Source organism: Elephas maximus, chromosome 4, assembly GCF_024166365.1.
Source record: "Elephas maximus indicus isolate mEleMax1 chromosome 4, mEleMax1 primary haplotype, whole genome shotgun sequence".
NCBI lineage: Eukaryota > Metazoa > Chordata > Mammalia > Proboscidea > Elephantidae > Elephas > Elephas maximus.
The window spans coordinates 9,758,762-9,779,102 of NC_064822.1; the positions used below are offsets into that span (position 1 = coordinate 9,758,762).

Sequence of the window (20,341 nt, forward strand, 5' to 3'; positions counted from 1 at the left end):
CCTGAAAGTCCCTCTTGTCGTTGTCGTTGCCGTTGAGTCAACTCTGACTCAGAGCTACCCTATATGACAGAGCAGAACTGCCCCACAGGGTTCCCAAGGGAACAGATGGCCAGGTCTTTTCTTTTGTGGAGTGGCTGGTGGGTTCAAATGACCAACCTTTTGATTAGCAGCTGAGTGCTCAACAAGTGCATCACCTGGGCTTCTCCTGAATGTCCCTGAAAAAAATCCGTTGCCATCGAGTTGATTCCAACTCATAGCAACCCTGTAGGACAGAGTAGGATGGCCCCACAGGGTTTCCAAGGAGTGGCTGGGAGATTCAAACTGCCGACCTTTTGGTTAGCAGCCGAGCTCTTAACCACTACACCACCTGGCCACTAGTTGCTGAAATATCTTTGGTTTTTGAGTAAATATTTTGTTCTCTGTGTGATCTGTTATAAAGTAGGAAGAGTTTCTGTGTCAAATTGCATTAAAGTGTTTTCCCCACCCAAATTCTGCCTGCATGTGATACTTGTTAGAATAAGAAGATCTATTCTTGAACAATGATTGTGAGGCTGGGCAGTGTTTGGTTCTGTTGTACATAGGGTCGCGGTGAGTCAGAATCCATTGTACGGCACCTAACAACAACATTCTTAAACCCTGAGATCAAAAATTTGTCAGCTTCTTATGAATTGGATTGACAACTTGGCACTCCTATGGAAATATTGCGGCAATCAGGGGCAGCTGGTTTGCAGGAGAATGTCCTAGAATAACTGGGGCACTGCACATGGCCTGGGAGGGGATCCAGTTATTTTTCAGCACTGCATTTATGTATTTAGAGTCCCAGCCCAAGCCCAAGGCGAGTGCTTAGAGCCAGCAGGCCTTGGAGAAGGGAGAGGAGGAGGGAAGAGGCTCTAGAATGGCACAGGTGAGGGCAGAGTAGAAATGCCAGCTTTGTGGGAGCTGATCCATGCTCATGTTGATTCAGGAGGTCTTAATGATCACATCCCCTCTGGCTTTTCTTGGAGGACACCATCCCAGGCAAGCCAGCTGCCACCTACTGAGCATTATTCCTCCCACGCCCAGGGGGGCCTGACTTGAAAAGGACAAAATCGCTCCAGTCTCCTGTTGGTGGTTCCGACAGATAAAGGTTTTGTCAAAGTGGTTGATATGCAAAGTGCTGGCCCTCATTCACGCTAGCAAAATTGTCTTGAACAAGTAGCTTAAGGTGTAAACAGGGGTAGCTGCATCTAGGGGGACAGGGCTTCAAATTCTGTTTAGAAGGAGGAGGTGGGAGCAGAATGTAGGAATTATGGAAAAGGTGTGTTTATGGTGGATTGAGTCTGTAGATACTTCCTGTCTCTGCTCCAGCAAGCCTTTATTTTTCCACAGAGAAGTTGCTACCTTCTACGTCATAGCAGAGGTCTTACATCTGCATAAGGGGAGCTGCACCTTGTGAGAGGCTGTGATATACATAATGAAGATGGAAACTTATTGTTGAGAAGTCAAGGGAACCCCTCCAATACGCATGCCACTTAACAGCGGGCCTTCAATTTGAGAATTTCTAAGACATTGTCTCCAGCCCAGGTCGTTCTGCTGCCCTCCCTGATGTGTCCCTCAGGAGGCAATATGGCCACTCTTTGGGCTTTGATTTGTTTTTGTGAATTCCCTGTCTGGGTTGATAACTGTTTGGTCTGTCCTGTGTCCTTGCCTTGGATTGTTGTCTGGTGTTGGTTCTCTAACTAAGGGACTCCCTCTAATATTTCTTGTAATTTTTGTTTGATTTTTACAAATTGTCTTAACTTCTGTTTATCTGGAAATGACCTAGTTTTACCATCATATTTGAGAAACAATTCTGCTGGATATATAATTGTTGGCTGGCAATTTTTTTCTTTCAAGGCTTTATATTTGTTGTCCCATTGAGCTACAGCTGCTAACCAAAAAGTCGGCAGTTTGAATCCACCAGGTGCTTCTTGGAAACCCTATGGGGCAGCTCTACTCTGTCCTATGGAGTCGCTGTTAGTTGGAATCAACTTGACGGCCACAGGTTTGGTCTGGTTTTTGGTATTGCCTTCTTGCTTGCATGGTTTCTGCTGAGTAATCAGAGCTTGGTCTTATTGGTTCTTCTTTGTAGGTGATTTTTCATTTATCCCTAGCTGCTCTCAAGATTCCATCTTTGTCTTTGGTTTTGGCAAGTTTGCTTATAGCATGTCTTGGTGACTTTCTTTTGGGGTCTACCCTGTATGGGGTTCGTTGAGCTTCTCGGACAGATAATCTTCTCATTTTCATTAGGGGATTTTTCTGCAAGCAAATCTACAATTCTTTCTGTGTTTTCTGTTATCCCCTCCTGTTCTGGTACTCCAATGACTGTTAGGTTTTTCCTCTTGGTAATATCCCACATAATTCTTAGGATTTCTTCATTCTTTTATTTTTCTGATTTTTTCCTCAAAAAAATTGATGTCAAGGGTTTTATCTTCAATCTCACTAATTCTGACTTCCATTGTCTCAATCCTGCTCCTAAGGCCTTCTATTTAGTTTTCTAATTCTGAAATTTTATTGTTAATCATTTGGATTTCTAGCTGCTGTCTCTGTGTGGATTCTAATAGGCTGTTTATTCTGTCATTTTGTTCTCGTATTGTTTTCCTGAATTCTTCTATTGCTTTGTCTTTGTGTTCCTTGGCTTGGTCTGAGTTTTGCCTGACCTCCTTCCTGACCTCTTGGGGAGCTCCGTGTATTAGTCTTTTGAATTCTTTCTCAGGTAGTTCCATTGCCTTAATCTTCCTCTGGAAGGTTGTCTGGTTCTTTGTTTTGTTCACTTGCTGGAGCCATCTTGTCCTACTTCTTTATGCGTTTTGATGTTGACTATTGTCTCTGAGGCATCAATAAGTTATTATATTTATTTATTGTATGTTTGTTTACTGCGATCTGACTTTGTTTTGATATATCCAAGTAGGCTCAGCACTTGAGCTACTTTGGTTGTTGGCATCTTTGAAGCTCTCATGTCTCTGGGTGGTCAGAGCAGCTACTAGGCGTGTGAGTCCAGGAGTCTGTTCACTTTTCTTGCAGGGATATAGTTATGAGGCATCCACATTATTGGTCACCAAGTGTGTGGTGCAGACTCTCACCTACAGTCCTAGGTGGACAGGGCTGTGGAGGGGTGTTTGCACAGGCACAGGTAGTATCTGGCTGCCGTAGGGGGCTATGTGTGGGGCGAGGCAGGGGGCTGACGGCTGTCCCCGGATGCCTGGATGGAGGGTGTGTCCCTGCCCCCTAGAGTGTGTAGCGGGGGAGGGTATTGCAGCTGGTCCTTCGGCACCTGGTGTTTATGGCTAGAGGGACTGGGAGGCACTACTTATTCTCAGACTTCTGTTGTGGGTAGCTAGATGGAGTGGGTGGTACTGTCAGCCCTCAGGCCCCTGGTGCGGGTGGGTGAGGCCCATGCTTAGGGGATGGTGCAATGTCAAATGTCATGAATCTGCAGCTCCCCCTTGGCTGCTATGGGAGAAAAGGGGCTTCAGGCATATGCCCTGCTGTTTGATGCTAATGAGGGTGTGTGGTGTTGAATTGGCCCACACAGGACTAGGCAGGGGTGAAGGGTGCTATAAGTCTGTGGATCTCTTACTCCAGTGACTGGGCAAAGGGGCAGGGCCTCCCAACCAGCCCTGAGTTCTTGGCTTAGTGGACACGGTGTTGTTGAATGCCATGGGACTGGAGTGGGCGCAGGGGTGGGGGGGACCTTGAATTCCCAGCTTAGAGGGCATGGCCTTGTTGAATGCCATGGGACTACTCCTGGAGTGGAGCGGGGTGAGGGAAGGAAGCACTTTTCCAGCGTCCAGCTCTGTGAGGGAGGCGTTATTTTGCCACCGCGTGGTAGGTAAGAAGCTTGCACTTAACTTTCACAGGTCTGGTGTCGCTCTTACTTGGTTCTGGAGGTGTGAGCAGATTCGCTGATGCTTGGCTGCACCTGACGTGGTGGGGTTCGTCTTTGGATCTTGTGTGTGCTGCACAGACTCGGCTAGCAGAGCACTGCTGACCTCGCGAGTGGCACTTCTCCACTGCTTTCGAATTGTCTCTCCTTCTACCTGCTGCTCAGTCCAGTTCTTCAGCTTTGTCTTCCATGATTAGGGTTCCTAGATTGTCATATATAATAAATTAACACTTGTGTTTTTGGGTCTTTGTTGCAAGGGGGATGACAGTAAGCATCTAACTATTCTGCCGTCTTGGCCACACCTCTTAGCCACTGTTTTGGAAGAGCCTGAATCCAGACATCCACACCCTTTGTTATGGTTGTTAGCTGCCGTTGAGTCAGCCCCCAATTCATGTTGACCCCAAGCATAACAGAACCAAATGCTGCCTGGTCCTGTGCCATCCCCATGATTGGTTACAGATTAGACTGTTGTGATCCATAGGGTTTCCATTGGCTGATTTTGGGAAGTAGATCACCAGGCCTTTCTTCCTAGTCTGTCTTAGTCTGGAAGCTCCACTGAAACCTGTTCAGCATCATAGCAACACACAAGCCTCTACTGACAGACAGGTGGTGGTGCACTTGAGGTGCACTGGCTGAGAATCAAACCTGGTTTTTCTAAATGGGAGGTGGGAATTCTCCCACACACCCTTGCTGGGCCAGACATCACCAGTTAGCCTTTCTGTTGCTCACGCTACACTGTGAACTCCTTGGGACAATGACCTGTCCCTCATAGTATTTCTAGTACCAAGCACTAGGCCTGCCATGTGCCACTCATTGAATTAAAAGTAGTCGATGAATAGAATTTGAACATGCAAATATGCCATGTAAACTGTTCCTGGACAGACTTTGAAACTTAGGGCAAAGAAGACAATGCTTCTCACCTTGAAGAAGATGACCGTTGACTCTTCCACCAAGAGTAAGAGAAACTTGAAAGAAGCAGTGCTGAAGAAGACTTCAGAGGCTTATAGCAGATGAAAACCGTGGGTGTTCAGAGCTTATAGTTCACCCCATTGAGGATCCATGCGTCTTTGGGGGTGGACACACTTCTCAAATAGCAGACACCTTGTCAGTATAAAGTACTGCTCCTGATATTATAAAGTGAGAAGAGGCATTTTACGGAGAAAAGTTGCAGAAGTTAAAACTATGTTAATTAGCCCAATTTAGAGGGAAATGACTCTATGTTCCATGAAACAAAGCTGGAAGCGTTCGAAGGCAGGCTGAGGTGGCCACCTAAAACTGGATGAAAAGCTTGGAGAAAAAGAAGACAGGTAGAGAACTCTGAGAAATGTAAAAGAAAGACAGACAGCCCCATGGATGTTCTATATCAGAAGATAATCCAAAGATTTATATAGCTGGCCTCAAAGCAACTTGGAGTTAAGCAGGGGCTATTTATTCTTCCTGTGTGCAAAGTTGTTCAAAAATAGCCCCCATCTAAGCTCTTAGGCACCACAGGAACACAAAGGCATTCACCCCTAAGCAGGGCCTACTTTGTGCTGGTGGAAAGGCTCTCCACCACACAGAAGAGGCTGGAGCAAGAGGGAATGCCAGGTCTGCTAGCTTCAAGTAGCCTCATTGCCAGTTTTTCCTTCTGTGGGTCTCTCTCACTTGTTCTTACTCTTAAGCAGCTGCCATCTAGTCGAGGCTACGCGAACTCATGGTGATCCCGTGTGTGTGAGAGTAGAACTCTGCTCCATAGGATTTTCTTTTTTTTTTAGAATTTTTATTGTGCTTTAAGTGAAAGTTTACAAATCAAGTCAGTCTCTCACACAGAAGTTTATATATACCTTCCTACATACTCCCAGTTGCTCTCCCCCTAATAAGACAGCCTGCTCCTCCCTCCACTCTCTCTTGTCGCGTCCATTTCATCAGCTTCTAACCCCCTCCACCCTCTTATTTTTCCTCCAGGCAGGAGATGCCAACATAGTCTCAAGTGTCCGCCTGATCCAAGAAGCTCACTCCTCACCAGCATCCCTCTCCAACCCATTGTCCAGTCCAATCCATGTCTGAAGAGTTGGCTTTAGGAATGGTTCCTGTCCTGGGGCAACAGAAGGTCTGGGGGCCATGACCACTGGGGTCCATCCAGTCTCAGTCAGACCATTAAGTCTGGTCTTATGAGAATTTGGGGTCTGCATCCCACTGCTCTCCTGCTCCCTCAGGGGTTCTTTGTTGTGTTCCCTGTCAGGGCAGTCATGGGTTGTAGCCGGGCACCATCTAGTTCTTCTGGTCTCAGGCTGATGTAGTCTCTGGTTTGTGTGGCCCTTTCTGTCTCTTGGGCTTATAATTACTTTGTGTCCTTGGTGTTCTTCATTCGCCTTTGATCCAGGTGAATTGATGGATCTTAGATGGCTGCTTGCTAGCATTGAAGACCCCAGATGCCTCTCTCCGAAGTGGGATGCAGAATGTTTTATTAATAGATTTTATTATGCCAATTGACTCAGATGTCCCCTGAAACCATGGTCCCCAAACCCCTGCCCCTGCTTCACTGGCCTTCGAAGCATTCAGTTTATTCAGGACACTTCTTTGCTTTTGGTTTAGTCCAGTTGTGCTGGCCTCACCTGTATTGTGTGTTGTCTTTCCTGTCACCTAAAGTAGTTCTGGGTCTACTATCTAATTAGTGAGTACCACTCTCCCATCCCCCCTCCCTCTCCCCTCTAGTAACCATCAAAGAATATTTTCTTCTCTGTTTAAACTACTTCTCAAGTTCTTATAATAGTGGTCTTATACAATATTTGCCCTTTTGTAACTAATTCACTCAGCCTTCCAGATTCCTCCCTGTTATGAAATGATTCACAGATTTATCACTGTTCTTTATCGATGTGTAGCATTCCATTCTGTGAATATACCATAATTTATTTATCCACTCGTCCGTTGATGGGCACCTTGGTTGCTTCCATCTTTTTGCTATTGTAAACAGTGCTGCAATAAACATGGGTGTGCATATATCTGTTTGTGTAAAGGCTCTTATCTCTCTAGGATATATTCCAAGGAGTGGGATTGCTAGATCATATGGTAGTTCTATTTCTAGCTTTTTAAGGAAGCACCAAATCGATTTCCAAAGTGGTTGTACCATTTGACATTCCCACCAGCAGTGTGTAAGTGTTCCAGTCTCTCCACAGCCTCTCCAGCATTTATTGTTTTGTGTTTTTTGGATTAATGCCAGCCTGGTTGGAGTGAGATGAAATCTCATTGTAGTTTTGATTTCATTTCTCTAATGGCTAACGATCATGAGCACTTCCTCATGTATCTGTTAGCTACCTGAATGTCTTCTTTAGTGAAGTGTCTGTTCACATCTTTTGCCTATTTTTTAATTGGGTCATTTGTCTTTTTGCCATTGAGTTTTTGCAGTGTCATCTGGATTTTAGAGATCAGGTGCTGACCAGAAATGTCATAGCTAAAAACTTTTTCCCAGTCCGTAGGTAATCTTTTTACTCTTTTGGTGAAGTCTTTGGATGAGCATAAGTGTTTTTGATTTTTAGGAGCTCGCAGTTATCTAGTTTTTCTTCTGCATTGTTAGTAAAGTTTTGTATAATGTTTATGCCATCCTAACATTGTCCCTATTTTTTCTTCCATGATCTTTATCGTTTTAGATTTTATATTTAGGTCTTTGATCCATTTTGAGCTTGTTTTTGTGCATGGAGTGAAGTATGGGTATTGTTTCATTTCTTTTCAGTTGGATGGTTATGCCAGCACCATTTGTTAAAAAGACTTTCTTTTCCCCCATTTAACTGTTTGGGGGTCTTTGTCAAATATCAACTGCTCATATGTGGTTGGATTTATCTCTGGATTCTCAACTGTCTTCCATTGGTCTATGTATATGTTGTTGTACCAGTACCAGGCTGTTTTGACTACTGTGGCAGTATAATAGGTTCTAAAATCAGGTAGAGTAAGGCCTCCCACTTTGTTCTTTTTCAGTAATGCTTTACTTATCCAGGGCCTCTTTCCCTTCCATATGAAGTTGGTGATTTGTTTCTCTATCTCATTAAAGAATGTCATTGGGATTTGGATCGGAATTGCATTCAATGTATAGATCACTCTTGGTAGAATAGACATTTTTATAATGTTAAGTCTTCCTATCCATGAACAAGGTATGTTTTCCCACTTATATAGGTCTCTTTTGGTTTCTTGCAGAAGTGTTTTGTAGTTTTCTTTGTATAGGTCTTTTATGTCTCTGGTTAGATTTATTCCTAAGTATTTTATCTTCTTGGGGGCTACTGTAAATGGTATTGATTTGGCAATTTCCTATTTGATGTTCTTTTTGTTGATGTAGAGGAATCCAACTGATTTTTTATGTTTATCTTGTATCCCGATAGTCTGCTGAACTCTTCTATTAGTTTCAGTAGTTTTCTTGAGAATTCCTTAGGGTTTTCTGTGTAAAAGATCATATCATCTGCAAATAGAGATACTTTGACTTCTTCCTTGCCAATCTGGATGCCCTTAATTTTTTATCTAGTCTAATTGCTCTGGCTAGGACCTCCAGCACAATGTTGAATAAGAGTGGTGATAAAGGGCAACCTTGTCTGGTTCCCAATCTCACGGGGAATGCTTTCAGGCTCTCTACATTTAGGATGATGTTGGCTATTGGCTTTGTATAAATGCCCTTTATTATATTGAGGAATTTCCCTTCTATTCCTATATTGTTGAGAGTTTTTATCATGAATGAGTGTTGAACTTTCTCAGATACCTTTACCACATCAATTCATATAATCGTGTTATTCTTGTCTTGTTTTATTTATATGATGGATTACATTAATTGTTTTCCTAATGTTGAACCATCCCTGCATACCTGGTATGAATCCCACTGGGTCATGGTGAATTATTTTTTGGATACGTTGTTGAATTCTATTGGCTAGAATTTTGTTGAGGATTTTTGCATCTAAGTTCATGAGGCATATAGATCTGTAATTTTCTTTTTTTGTGGTGTCTTTACCTGGTTTTGGTATCAGGGATATGGTGGCTTCATAGAATGAGTTTGGGAGTATTCCGTCCTTTTCTATGCTCTGAAATACCTTTAGTAGTAGTGGTGTTAACTCTTCTCTGAAAGTTCGGTAGAACTCTGCAGTGAAGCCATCCGGGCCAGTGCTGTTTTTTTGTTGGGAGTTTTTTTTTTTTTATTACCTTTTCAACCTCCTTTTGTTATGGGTCTATTTAGAATTGTTCTACCTCTGTTTGTGTTAGTTAGGTAGGTAGTGTGTTTCTAGGAATTCATCCATTTCTTCTAGGTTTTCAAATTTGTTAGAGTAGAATTTTTCATCGTAATTTCAGTTGGGTGTGTTGTAATATCGTCCATCTTATTTCTTATTTGGGTTATTTGCTTTCTCTCCTGTTTTTCTTTTGTCACTTTGGCCAATGGTTTATCAATTTTGTTGATTTTTTTCAAAGAACCAGCTTTTCATCTTGTTAATTCTTTGAACTTTTTTTCTGTTTTATATTTCATTTAGTTCAGCTCTAATTTTTATTATTTGCTTTCTTTTGGTGCCTGAAGGTTTCTTTTCTTGCTCTCTTTCTATTTCTTCAAGTTTTAGGGTTAATTCTTTGATTTTGGCCCTTTCTTCTTTTTGGATGTGTGCATTTATTCATATAAAGTGACCTTTGAGCACTGCATTTGCTGTGTCCCAAAGGTTCTGACAGGAAGTGTTTTCATTCTCATTGGATTCTATGAAGTTCTTTATTCTATCGTTAATGTCTTCTATAATCTACAGTCTTTTTTGAGCAGGGTATTGTTCAGTTTCTAAGTGTTTGATTTCTTTTCCCTGCCTTTCCTGTTATTGATTTCCACTGTTATGGCCTTATGGCCAGAGAAGATGCTTTCTAATATTTCAATGTTTTGGATTCTGCTAAGGCTTGCTTTATGACCTAATATGTGGTCTATTTCAGAGACTGTTCCATGTGCCTTAGGAAAGAAAGTATACTTGGCTGCTGTTCAGTGGTGTGTTCTGTATATGTCTACGAGGTCAAGTTGGTTGATTTAGATCTTCCATGTCTTTATTGAGCTTCTTTCTGGATCTCCTGTGTTTCACTGAAAGTGGTGTGTTGAAGTCTCCTACTATTATTGTGGAGCTGTCTATCTCACTTTTCAGTGCTGATAGGGTTTGTTTTATGTATCTTGCAGCCCTGTCATTGGTTACATAAATATTTAATATGGTTATATCTTCTTGGTGTATTGTCCCTTTAATCATTATATAGTGTCCTTCCTTATCCTTTCTGATGGATTTAACTTTAAAGTCTATTTTGTCAGAAATTAATATTGCCACTCCTTCTCTTTTTTGATTGTTGTTTGGGTGATATATTTTTTTCCATCCTTTGAGTTTTAGTTTGTTTGTGTCTCTAAGTCTAAGGTGTGTCTCTTTGTAGGCAGCATATAGACAGATTGTGTTTTTTTAATCCATTCTGGCACTCTCTGTCTTTTTATTGGTGCATTTAGTCCATTTACATTCAGTGTAATTATGGATAGGTATGAATTTAGTTCTATCGTTTGATGTCTTTTTTTGTGTGTTGTTGACAGTTTCTTTTTTCCAATTAATTTTATGTGCTGAGTAGATTATCTTTATATATTGTCCTTTCCTCATATTCGTTGTTGTTGATTTTATTTCTGCTGAGTCTATTTTTGTGTGTGTGTGTATGTGTTTTGTTTTTTGATGTGTAGGATAGATTGTCTCCTTTGTGGTTACCTTATTATTTACCCCTATTTTTCTAAATTTAAACCTAACTTTTATTTCTTTGTATCACCTTATCTTCCTCTCCATATGGAAGATCTATAACTACATTTCTTAGTCCCTCTTTATTGTTTTAATGTTGTCTTCTTTTACATAATAACATCACCGTTACCGTGTTTTGATTTTTTTTTTAATCTTGTTTTGTTTTTTTGATTTCCCTGTCTGGGTTGACTTCTGCTTGCTCTGTCCAGTGTTCTAGTCTTGGGTTGATACCTGATATTATTGACTTTCTAACCAAAGAACTCCCTTTAGTATTTCTTGTAGTTTCAGTTTGGTTTTTACAAATTCTCTAAACTTTTTTTTATCTGGAAATGTCCTAATTGCTCCTTCATATTTAAGAGACAGTTTTGTTGGATATATGATTCTTGGTTGGCAATTTTTTTTTTTCAATTTTTTAAATAAGTCATCCTATTGCCTTCTTGCCAGCATGGTTTCTGCCAAGTAGTCCAAGCTTATTCTTATTGGCTCTCCTTTGTAGGTGACTTTTTGTTTATCCCTAGCTGCTCTTAAAATTCTCTTTTTACCTTTGGTTTTGACAAGTTTGATTATAATATGTCTTGGTGACTTTCTTTTAACATCTACCTTACGTGGAGTTTGATGAGCACCTTGGATTGATATATTCTCATCTTTCATGATATCAGGGAAGTTTTATGCCAACATATCTTCAACAATTCTCTCTGTATTTTCTGTTATCCCTCCCTGTTCTGGTACTCTAATCACTCGTAGGTTATTTCTCTTGATAGAGTCTCACATGATTCTTAAGGTTTCTTCATTTTTTTAAATTCTTTTGTCTGATTTTTCCTCAAGTATATTAGTGCCAAGTGATTTATCTTCAAGTTCACAAATTCTGCCTTCCACTTGCTCAATTCTGCTCCTCTGACTTTCTATTGAGTTTTCTACTTCTGTAATTTTATTCTTAGTCTTCTGAATTTCTGATTATTGTCTGTCTCTGGATTTTTCCAGCTTATTAAAATTTTCACTATGTTCCTGAATAACCTTTTTAATTTTTTCAATTGCTTTATCTGTGTGTTCCTTGCCTTGTTCTACGTATTGCCTCATTTCCTTACTGATGTCTTGAAGGGTTCTGTATATTAATCTTTTGTATTCTGCCTTTGGTAATTCCAGGAATGCACTTTCATCTAGAAGATCCCTTGATTCTTTGTTCTGAGAGCTTGTTGAGGCGATCATGGTCTGTTTCTTCATGCGGTGTGATATTGACTGTTGTCTCCAAGCCATCTAGAAGTTCTTATATTAGTTTATTTTATGTTTGCTTACTGTGTCATAGCTTCTTGCTTTGTTTTGTTTTGGTATGCCCAAATGGATTTTTTTGATTATTTTCACCTTTGGAGCTCTGACGTCCTATCCCCAGATGGCTAGAACTGTTTTCAGGTGTATCAGTCTAGGAGTCCATCCACTTTTCTTGTATGAATTCAGCTCCGGTGTCAAGGTAGCTGATCATCAAGTGTGTGGTACAGGCTGTGTCCTACAGTCTTAGAGGGACAGGGGTGATTGGTGTAGGTACCAGTATCTGGTCGCAGTAGGGGTTCACACTCTGAACAAGGCAGGGGGCTGAGAATTGTCCCCCATGTGTCTCTGAGGGAAGCGTGTCCCTGATCCCTAGAGCATACACTTGGGTGGGTTCTGCACACAGACCATGGGCACCCGATGTTTTTTGTTGTAAGGACTGGAGGTACCAGTTATCCTTGGGTCTGTGTTGCGGGTAGCTGGGTGACCTGAGTGGAGCCACCAGTCCTTAGGCCTCTGATGTGGGTAGGTGAGGACCCTGTTTAATAGGCAAAGAAATGTGAAACATCAAACAGCCACCTCTCCACCGCACAACTGAAATGGTTGGAGCTTACCAACAAGACCCTATTCGCCTGAAATAGGCCCACACAAGTCCATGCAGAGGGGAAAGGTACTCAAAATCTATGGACTGTTTATGCCTGGACAGGAGCTGCTTCTGTCCTGAGCTTCCCCAGTTAGTGGAGCTGGCCGATTATCTTTCCCCCGATTGCAAATCTTTTCCTTCTCCAAGGCCGGGAGGATGGCTCTGGGTGCTCAACAAGGCCTTTCTCAGGCCCAGGGAATTCAGCCCCTGAAGCCAACTTGGGGGTGGGGGGCAGCGCAGTAAAATGTACACAAGCACTTAGGTTTTGCCTTTCTTCTCTGGTTCCGGAGGCATGAGTAGGCTGTGTAGCTGGCTCCTTCTCTCTGAGGAAACTGCAGCCGAGCATTAGTACCAGCCCACCGCCGATGCTCTGGGAATGGTGCCTGAGGGGTCCCCACAATTCAGGTCCAGTAACTCCTCTCCGCTTCTGAAAAGTCTATCCCTCCCCTTCCCCTCAGTTCATTTTCTAAGCTTGCCTTTGATGCTCAGGGCTCCTAGCTTGTCATAAATATACTTGTTTCACTTGTTTTTTCGGGTCTTTGTTGTAAAAAGGGCTCACCGGAAGCATCTGTCTATTCTACCATCTTGTCTCCGCCTCCCATAGGGTTTTCAATAGCTGACTTTTTCTTAGATCACCAGGCCTTTCTTCCAAGGTGCCTTTGGGTGGACTCAAACCTCCAACTTTTTGGTTTGCAACTGAGTGCATTAACTGTACCACCCAGGGGCTCCCTGTGGCTCCTATATAAAGTGTCTGTACCCCAGTAAAGAGGAGCCCTGGTGACACTTGGCTGCTATTAGAAAGGTCAGTGGTTTAAATCCTCCAGCCACTGTGTGGGAGAAAAAATGTGGCAGTCTGCTTCTGTAAAGATTACAGCCTTAAAACCTCTCTGGGACAGTTCTACTCTGTCCTAGTGGGTCGCTGTGAGTTGGAGTCGACTCAACAGCAAAGGGTTTTTTTTTTTTTTTGGTACCCCAGTAAATCACATTTAGAGTATCTGCTGCACCACCATGTCTGCTTCTAATTGGAGTCTCCAGAGAAGGCCCCATGACCTCCATAAGTACTGTTTGAATTGCACGCACTTCCCCGGGACAGGCCTCTGTCCCTTCAGAGGACTAGACAGGAAATCCCTCTCAAAGTTTGGGTGAGTCTCCATGTATGTATGTGCATATGTGTGTATGTGCATACATATGTGTGTGTGCGCATATGTGTTTGTGTGTGTGGAGGGCTCTGCGGTTAAGTGGAAAGATCACAGTCCCGGAACAGGTATCTCTGATCCCAAATTCTTATGTGGTCTTGGGCAAATTTTCCCTCTTTGAATCTGAAGGTGTTGAGACAGATGGCTTGCTTCTAAGGTTCCTTCTAGGTTTAACACTTAATTTTGTCTTAGAGTCTCTCTCTCTCTCTCTGTCTTTCTTTTCTCTGTTCTTCTTTCTCCTTTCTCCTCCTTTTTCTCTCTCCCCCTCCTCCTCTTCCTTCTCTCTGCCTCTCCCTTCCCCTGAGATTACAAATTCTTAGACAGCAGTGGCCATATTGTTTTCTTTCTGCATGTATTCCCTCATCTGAAGAGAGCACCTTCATCCATTAACTATCAGTTGCTGGCTTTGCCATTGCTGAATTTATCTGAGCTACCCTCTTCTCTAGCTTGGACCTCAGAATGGTAGTCACAGAACAGAAAGAAGGCAGGGGGCTCGTGGGGAGGGCTGAGACAACCACAGTGGGGACACCATGGTGTACACTGACTCTCCAGGTCACAGGGCTCAGCTGCTCCTGCTGCTTTGACACCACCTGCAGGGAGGCAAGGCATCCACCTCTTTGTTTAGATCCTGGATTTGAAGGTGTCAGTCAGGAAATGCACCTCCCCACAGGCCCTGATGACTCCCATACCTCCTAACAGCCTGTCCTTAGTGCAGAGTCAACGAGTGTTACCACCTGCAGAGTTACCCCACTGACAGAAAGGAGAGTGATGGACCAAGTAGAAGAACCCAGCCAACACTGCCTTCCCGCTCAGAAAAATGACCTTAGACCAGTGGCTAATAGAAATTCTTGGCTTGAAATCATCCTGTAAGTGGAGTCTCTTCTCCTGTCAGCTTCAAATGGCAGCACGGTTCACACAGTCATTGTCAGCAGCTCATGCGCACACTCTTCCGGGTCACTTACATCTCGTTCCCCGTAGCCTGTTGAAACAGCTCTCTTTGAGACATCTTTGGACATCTTTACTTCCTGGTCTGCCTCAGTGTCCCAATTTAATAGAAAAGAAGGATGAAAGGAAAATTGCTAGTTTTAGATTGTGGCTGTCCCTGAGCAATGGTGGACAAATCCTCCCGTGCAACACCCTGCACCCCCATCCTGTTTCAGTTCATGGTTTAGGCTTTCCATTGAATAATGGCACGCCCAAATCTTTTCCACTGAGCCAAAAACAAAACATCAACAACAAAAGCACATTTAATTTCAACGCATCTGTCTTTTGTCAGAAAAAAACCTTTAGATTACTCTGGCAATCTTGGCGACAGTCTGGTTTTGCTTCTTAAGAGCTAAGCCTGAAATCCAAGTAGAAATTCATTTTAACTCAACAACTGTTGTCCTTTAGGATGGATTTTGTACTGATGTACTAGGCTGCCCACAGGAAGCCATTGTGCTGTGGAAACTGAAGGGAACTACAATGTGTTAGCTGTGTTACACAGCACAGCTAGAATGCTCATCCAGAAACAAGTTCAACTCAGAAGTCTCCAGCATTCAACACCTGCCATCACTCCGATGCCAAAATCCATTGTCTTCTTTTGACAACTTTTCATTTCTTAGTTCTTAAGTTGAAATGTCTTCACTGTAGATAGTGACTGTCTTGTAGTCAGGATTCCTTACTATAAACATGCCCTTCCTTGCAGATGAGAGCAAACGCAGTGCATGAAACAGAAATCCTTGCCTCAAGGCTCACAGCCCTCCTGGTTCTTTGGAAAAGCAATTCATGGAAAGGTAAAACACTTGTTTATTTTCAAATCTGTCTTCTTTTGTAATTTTTTTTCTCTCCCCCTTCCCTGCCCTTCCCCTTTCCTCCTCTTGCATTCTCTCCCTTTTCAGTTCTGTTTCTTTCCTAAGAGTTCACAGTCTGCTCCACAGGCGATTGTACCAGGTTTTACTTTATCTTTTTCATGGGCCACAGGTCAAGGTGCTTGCAGAGTGCTGGCAGCAAACACATGTCTCCACACAGCAAAGGGCACCTTAAAGAGTAGTGGGATTGAGAGATCCTGCTTGTCCTCTCTGTCCCCAGAGAAAAGGGAGGCTGGGGTCAAGGCTGACACAGGCCGTGAAGCAGAGATTTCTACCAATGGCTATGGCTGAATAACTGGGGCTGGACTTACCCCAGGGGAGCCCCGGTGGTGCAGTGGTTAAATGCTCAGCTGCTAACCAAAAGGTTGACAGTTTGAACCCGCCAGCTACTCTGCAGGAGAAAGATGTAGCGGTCTGCTTCCATAAATAGTACAACCCCTGAAACCCTATGGGGCAATTCTACTCTGTCCTATAGGGTCACAATGAGTCAGAATCAACTTGACAGCAATGGGTTTTTTTTTGGTTTTGGACTTGGGCCCTAGCCCTTTCCCCCATAAATAACCAAAAATAGTTGAAGCAGATGTTTTCAGACATGTAATACAGGCAGCACAGGACCATGATCCCTGAAAGAAGGCAAATGAATGGAGCCTTACAGTTTCTTCTGCTTTTTGCCTGGAGCTACTTTCTGGACTGCACCCAGGGGAACCCTAGCAAAGCATGGAGGCCTCACTGAGATCAGATTTGGGAGGCTGAGATGACTGGAATGTGTGGGACAAGATGCCAGAACGGAGGGAGCTACACAGAGAAACGGGGGCAATGGTGGTCCGCGGTAGGCTGTTCACCTCCCATGTGGGAGATCTGGGTTCTACTCCTGGTCAGTGTATCTCATGAGTGCCACCATCTGTCTGTCAGTGGAAGCTTGCGTGTTGCTATGATCTAAACAGGTTTCGGCAGGGCTTCCAGACTAAGATAGAGTAGGAAGAAAGACCCGGCAGCCTACTTCTAAAAATTAGCCAGTGAAAAACATATGGATCACAGATTGTCATCTAATCAGTAACCAATCACAGGGATGGTGCCAGCATTTCATTTGTTTGTGCATGGGGTTGCCAGGAGTTGGTGGCCGACTCAACAGCAGCTGACAACAACAACGACAAAGAGAAAGAGCTCCAGAAATCTGCACAGAAGTCCCTTTGAGTCTATGGCTGAATACTAACTAAGCTGTGTATATAAAACATGAAGTCCCATAGGGCCAGGAAAGAACAACTTCCAGGAAGCTGTAAGTTCAACAATTTCCCTGTCTCACACAGGGCAGGGAGACATTTTTTTGTTCGTTTGTGATAAACAAATATATATAACAAAACACTTGCCATTTCAACCGTTTCTAGTGTAAAATTCAATGGCATTAATTACATTCGCCATCTTCCGCAGCCATCAACCACTATCCGTTTTCAAATGTTTTCACCACGTAAACAAAATCTCAGTACCCCTTAAGTAATATAATAACTCCCCACTTCCCCCTCCCACTGGTAATCTGGTTTCTGCACATTAGGTAGGGGAACTTTAAGTTCTGACCAGCCAGAGTGGGGATACCTTGTTAAACACCTAAGACATTCAGTGAAGACTCTGAAAACATCACACCTTAGTAGTATGGCTAAACTGTTGTGTGCCATGGAGTCGATTCTGACTCCTAGTGACCCTGTAGGACAGAGTAGAACTGCCCCATCGGTTTCCTAGGGAAATCTTTACAGGAGGAGCTCACCAAGTCTTTTCTCCTGTGGAGTTGTTGGTGGGTTTGAACTGCTGACCTTTTGTTTTGAGGCCGAGCGCTTAACCACTGTGCCACCGGGGCTCCTTAAGAAATTCCGTAAAGAGTCTGGAAATGTCACACTGTTGTAGCAGGACTAAACTCGATCCACCCTAACAAAGCTTAAAGTAAACCTCAGATGAATCAAGCTAATACACAAACAACAGCCTGTCAAATCAAACTCAGCACTTTGTAAAGGAAGGTAACAAAATCTAGACATTCAACAACATAGCTTACATGGTGTCCAGTATCTGGGAAAAACAGCTAGATGTGTATACAAGCAGGAAAATGTGATCCATAATGAGGAGAAAAATTAGCCAGTAGAAATCGGTCCAGAAGTAGTAGATCCAGATCATGGAATTAGCAGACAAGGGCTTTAAAACCAGTTATTCTAAATACGCACAAGCATTTAAAAGAAAGCAAATGTAATGATGAAAATGGCTATATTCACATCAGAAGAAATATACTTCAGGACAAAGAATATAGCTAAACATGAAGAGGAACATTTTATAATAATAAAAGGATCAGTTCATCAAGAACACATAAAAACCTTAAAGTGCATCTGCACCTCATAAAAAAGCTTCCAAAGACTTGAAACTAGCCGTTCAGGACAGAACGACATCCATGCTGCTGTTTTAAACTAAAAAACAAATTGTTACACGGATGTTTGCAAGGTCATTGTTATGGATTGAATTGTGTCCTCCTCCCCAGCTCCAAAATACGTGTTGTAAATCCTAACCCCTACACCTGCGGTTATAATCCCATTAGGGAATAGATTTTCTTTGTTACTTTAATGTAGGGTGTGTCTTGAGTCAATCTCTTTTGACATAGAAAAGAGATTAAACAAGCAAGTGAAGAAGCAGAGATGGGGAAAGATAGATGCCAGGCCACATGAAGATCACCAAGGAGCCAAGGAATAGAAGCTGAAGAGACAAGAACATCCTCCCAGAGCCAACAGAAGGAGAAAGACTTCCTGGAGATCAAGTGCCCTGATTTCAGACTTCTAGCCTCCTAAACTGTGAGAAAATAAATTTCTATTTGTTAAAGCCACTCACTTGTGGTATTTCTGTGATAGCAGCACTAGGTAACTAAGACAATCATCTTTATCAATGCAAATCTACTGAGTAAACGTACTATCCTAGGGCATTATCCTGGGTGACAGGAAAAGAATTTAACAGATTCAGTTTTGGCCTTAAGAAGCTCACAATAAGATTGAAATACAGAACACACACAGATTAAAAGATATCTCATGTTGTATTTTTCCTTATGCCTCTGCCTTTCAATTTTTTAATCCAATTAACCATTAAGCTCTTGCTGGCTATATTTCATCTTGAAGTCTTAGTGCTTGGTCTTACAAACATCGAGTAGCTGCTTAGTCATCCCAGTTAAGCCCGAGTGGTTACAAGGCCCCCAGGTTCAACTGGAACCCACAAGAATGAATACCTGGGGAGGTCACTGTTAACATTACACAAAACTAGAATCTCCTTTGAGGTCCAATCAGGCTTGTCATGAGCTAGTGCAGGCAGGTGTCTCCCATTCTCAGTAAGTAGGGTGTCATCTCTGGGCTTGCACTAGGAGACTACTTTTAAAAACAGGAAAAAAGATTATTTTTTGGAGTGATTCATACTCATTATGGTTAACTAAATGAGTAAATCCTACGAAACCCCACTTAGGATGAGAAAGGAGCCGCTCTTCGGGAAAATCCTTCTAAAGCATCTACTCTACACACATACATTTAATCTTTTTAAATTTGGTCATATCTCCCAGGGAAAATGCCTGAAGGTAGTGTTGGGATTAGAATGGATTAGCACTCAAGGAGGCTTTCCATAACCCAGATTCAGCTAACAGGAAGGGTTCTTTGTTGGCTTGTAATAAATGATTGAATATATCTGGACCTCCTTTTTTTTTCCCCCCTCTTTCCAAGAAGAATTAAAGTAGCTTACCAAAAAACCTTCTATATATTTTAGCTGGTTCCAGGAAGGAAAAGCAGTTGACCAAAAGATAGGTCTCTTCTAGTCTTGCCTGATAATCAGAACTGCTCTATGAAGCTTTCCCTAGATTTCCCAGTGGCTCCCATCATGTAAAGTGGAAAGAATATGGACTTCAAAGTCAAATAACTTGGGATAGAATTCCAGCTTTGTCAAATCTGTGTGGTCTCAGGAAGTCATGAAACCTCATGGAGCCTTGTTTTCTTCATCTGTAGCCTATCTCAGAGGCCACAGGTATATACCTGTTGCCATGGAGCCCATTCCAACTCAGCAACTATATATATGGTGGTGTAGTCGTTAAGAGCTAGGGCAGCTAACCTAAAGGTTGGCAGTTTGAATCTACCAAGTGCTTCTTGGGAACTCTATGGGGCAGTTCTACTCTGTCCTATAGGGTCGCTATGAGTCAGAACCGACTCGACAGCACTGGGTACTGGGTATATATATATATATATATATATATATATATATAGAATCCCTACCACCTGTCTGTCCATTTGTAGTACTGCCCTTGTACTTGTGTTGCTATGATGCTGGAAGCTATGTCAAACACCAACAGGGTCACACATGGTGGACTGGTTTCAGCAGAGCTTCCAGACTAAGACAGACTAGGAAGAAAACCAAAAACCAAACCCATTGCTACGGAGTCAATTCCAACTCATAGCGACCCTGTAGGACAGAGTACAACTGCCCCACAGGATTTCCAAGACTGTAAATCTTTACGGGAGCCAACTGCCACATTTTTTCTACCTTGACTAGGAAGAAAGTCCTGGTGATTTATTTTCGAAAATTAGCCAGTGAAAACCCTACGGATCACAACAGAATATTCTCTGATACAGCGCTGGAAGATAAGCCCTCTGGACTGAAAGGCTCTTAAAATACACAGTGACCACGCCAATGAACTCAAACACACCGACCATTATGAAGATGGCATAAACAGGGTGACATTTCTTTCTGTTGTA

The 20,341-nt window shown here is 42.6% G+C and overlaps 1 protein-coding gene across 1 annotated transcript in view; it reads left to right on the forward strand.

Annotated features, from left to right (window-relative positions):
• The window catches only part of GJD4 (gap junction protein delta 4), a 48,870-nt gene that overhangs the window by 9,259 nt on the left and 19,270 nt on the right, over positions 1–20,341 (forward strand). The window contains exon 2 of the mRNA XM_049885047.1: positions 15,428–15,515. The gene's annotated coding sequence lies outside the window, so the exon portion shown is untranslated. The remainder of the gene's footprint in view (positions 1–15,427; positions 15,516–20,341) is intronic.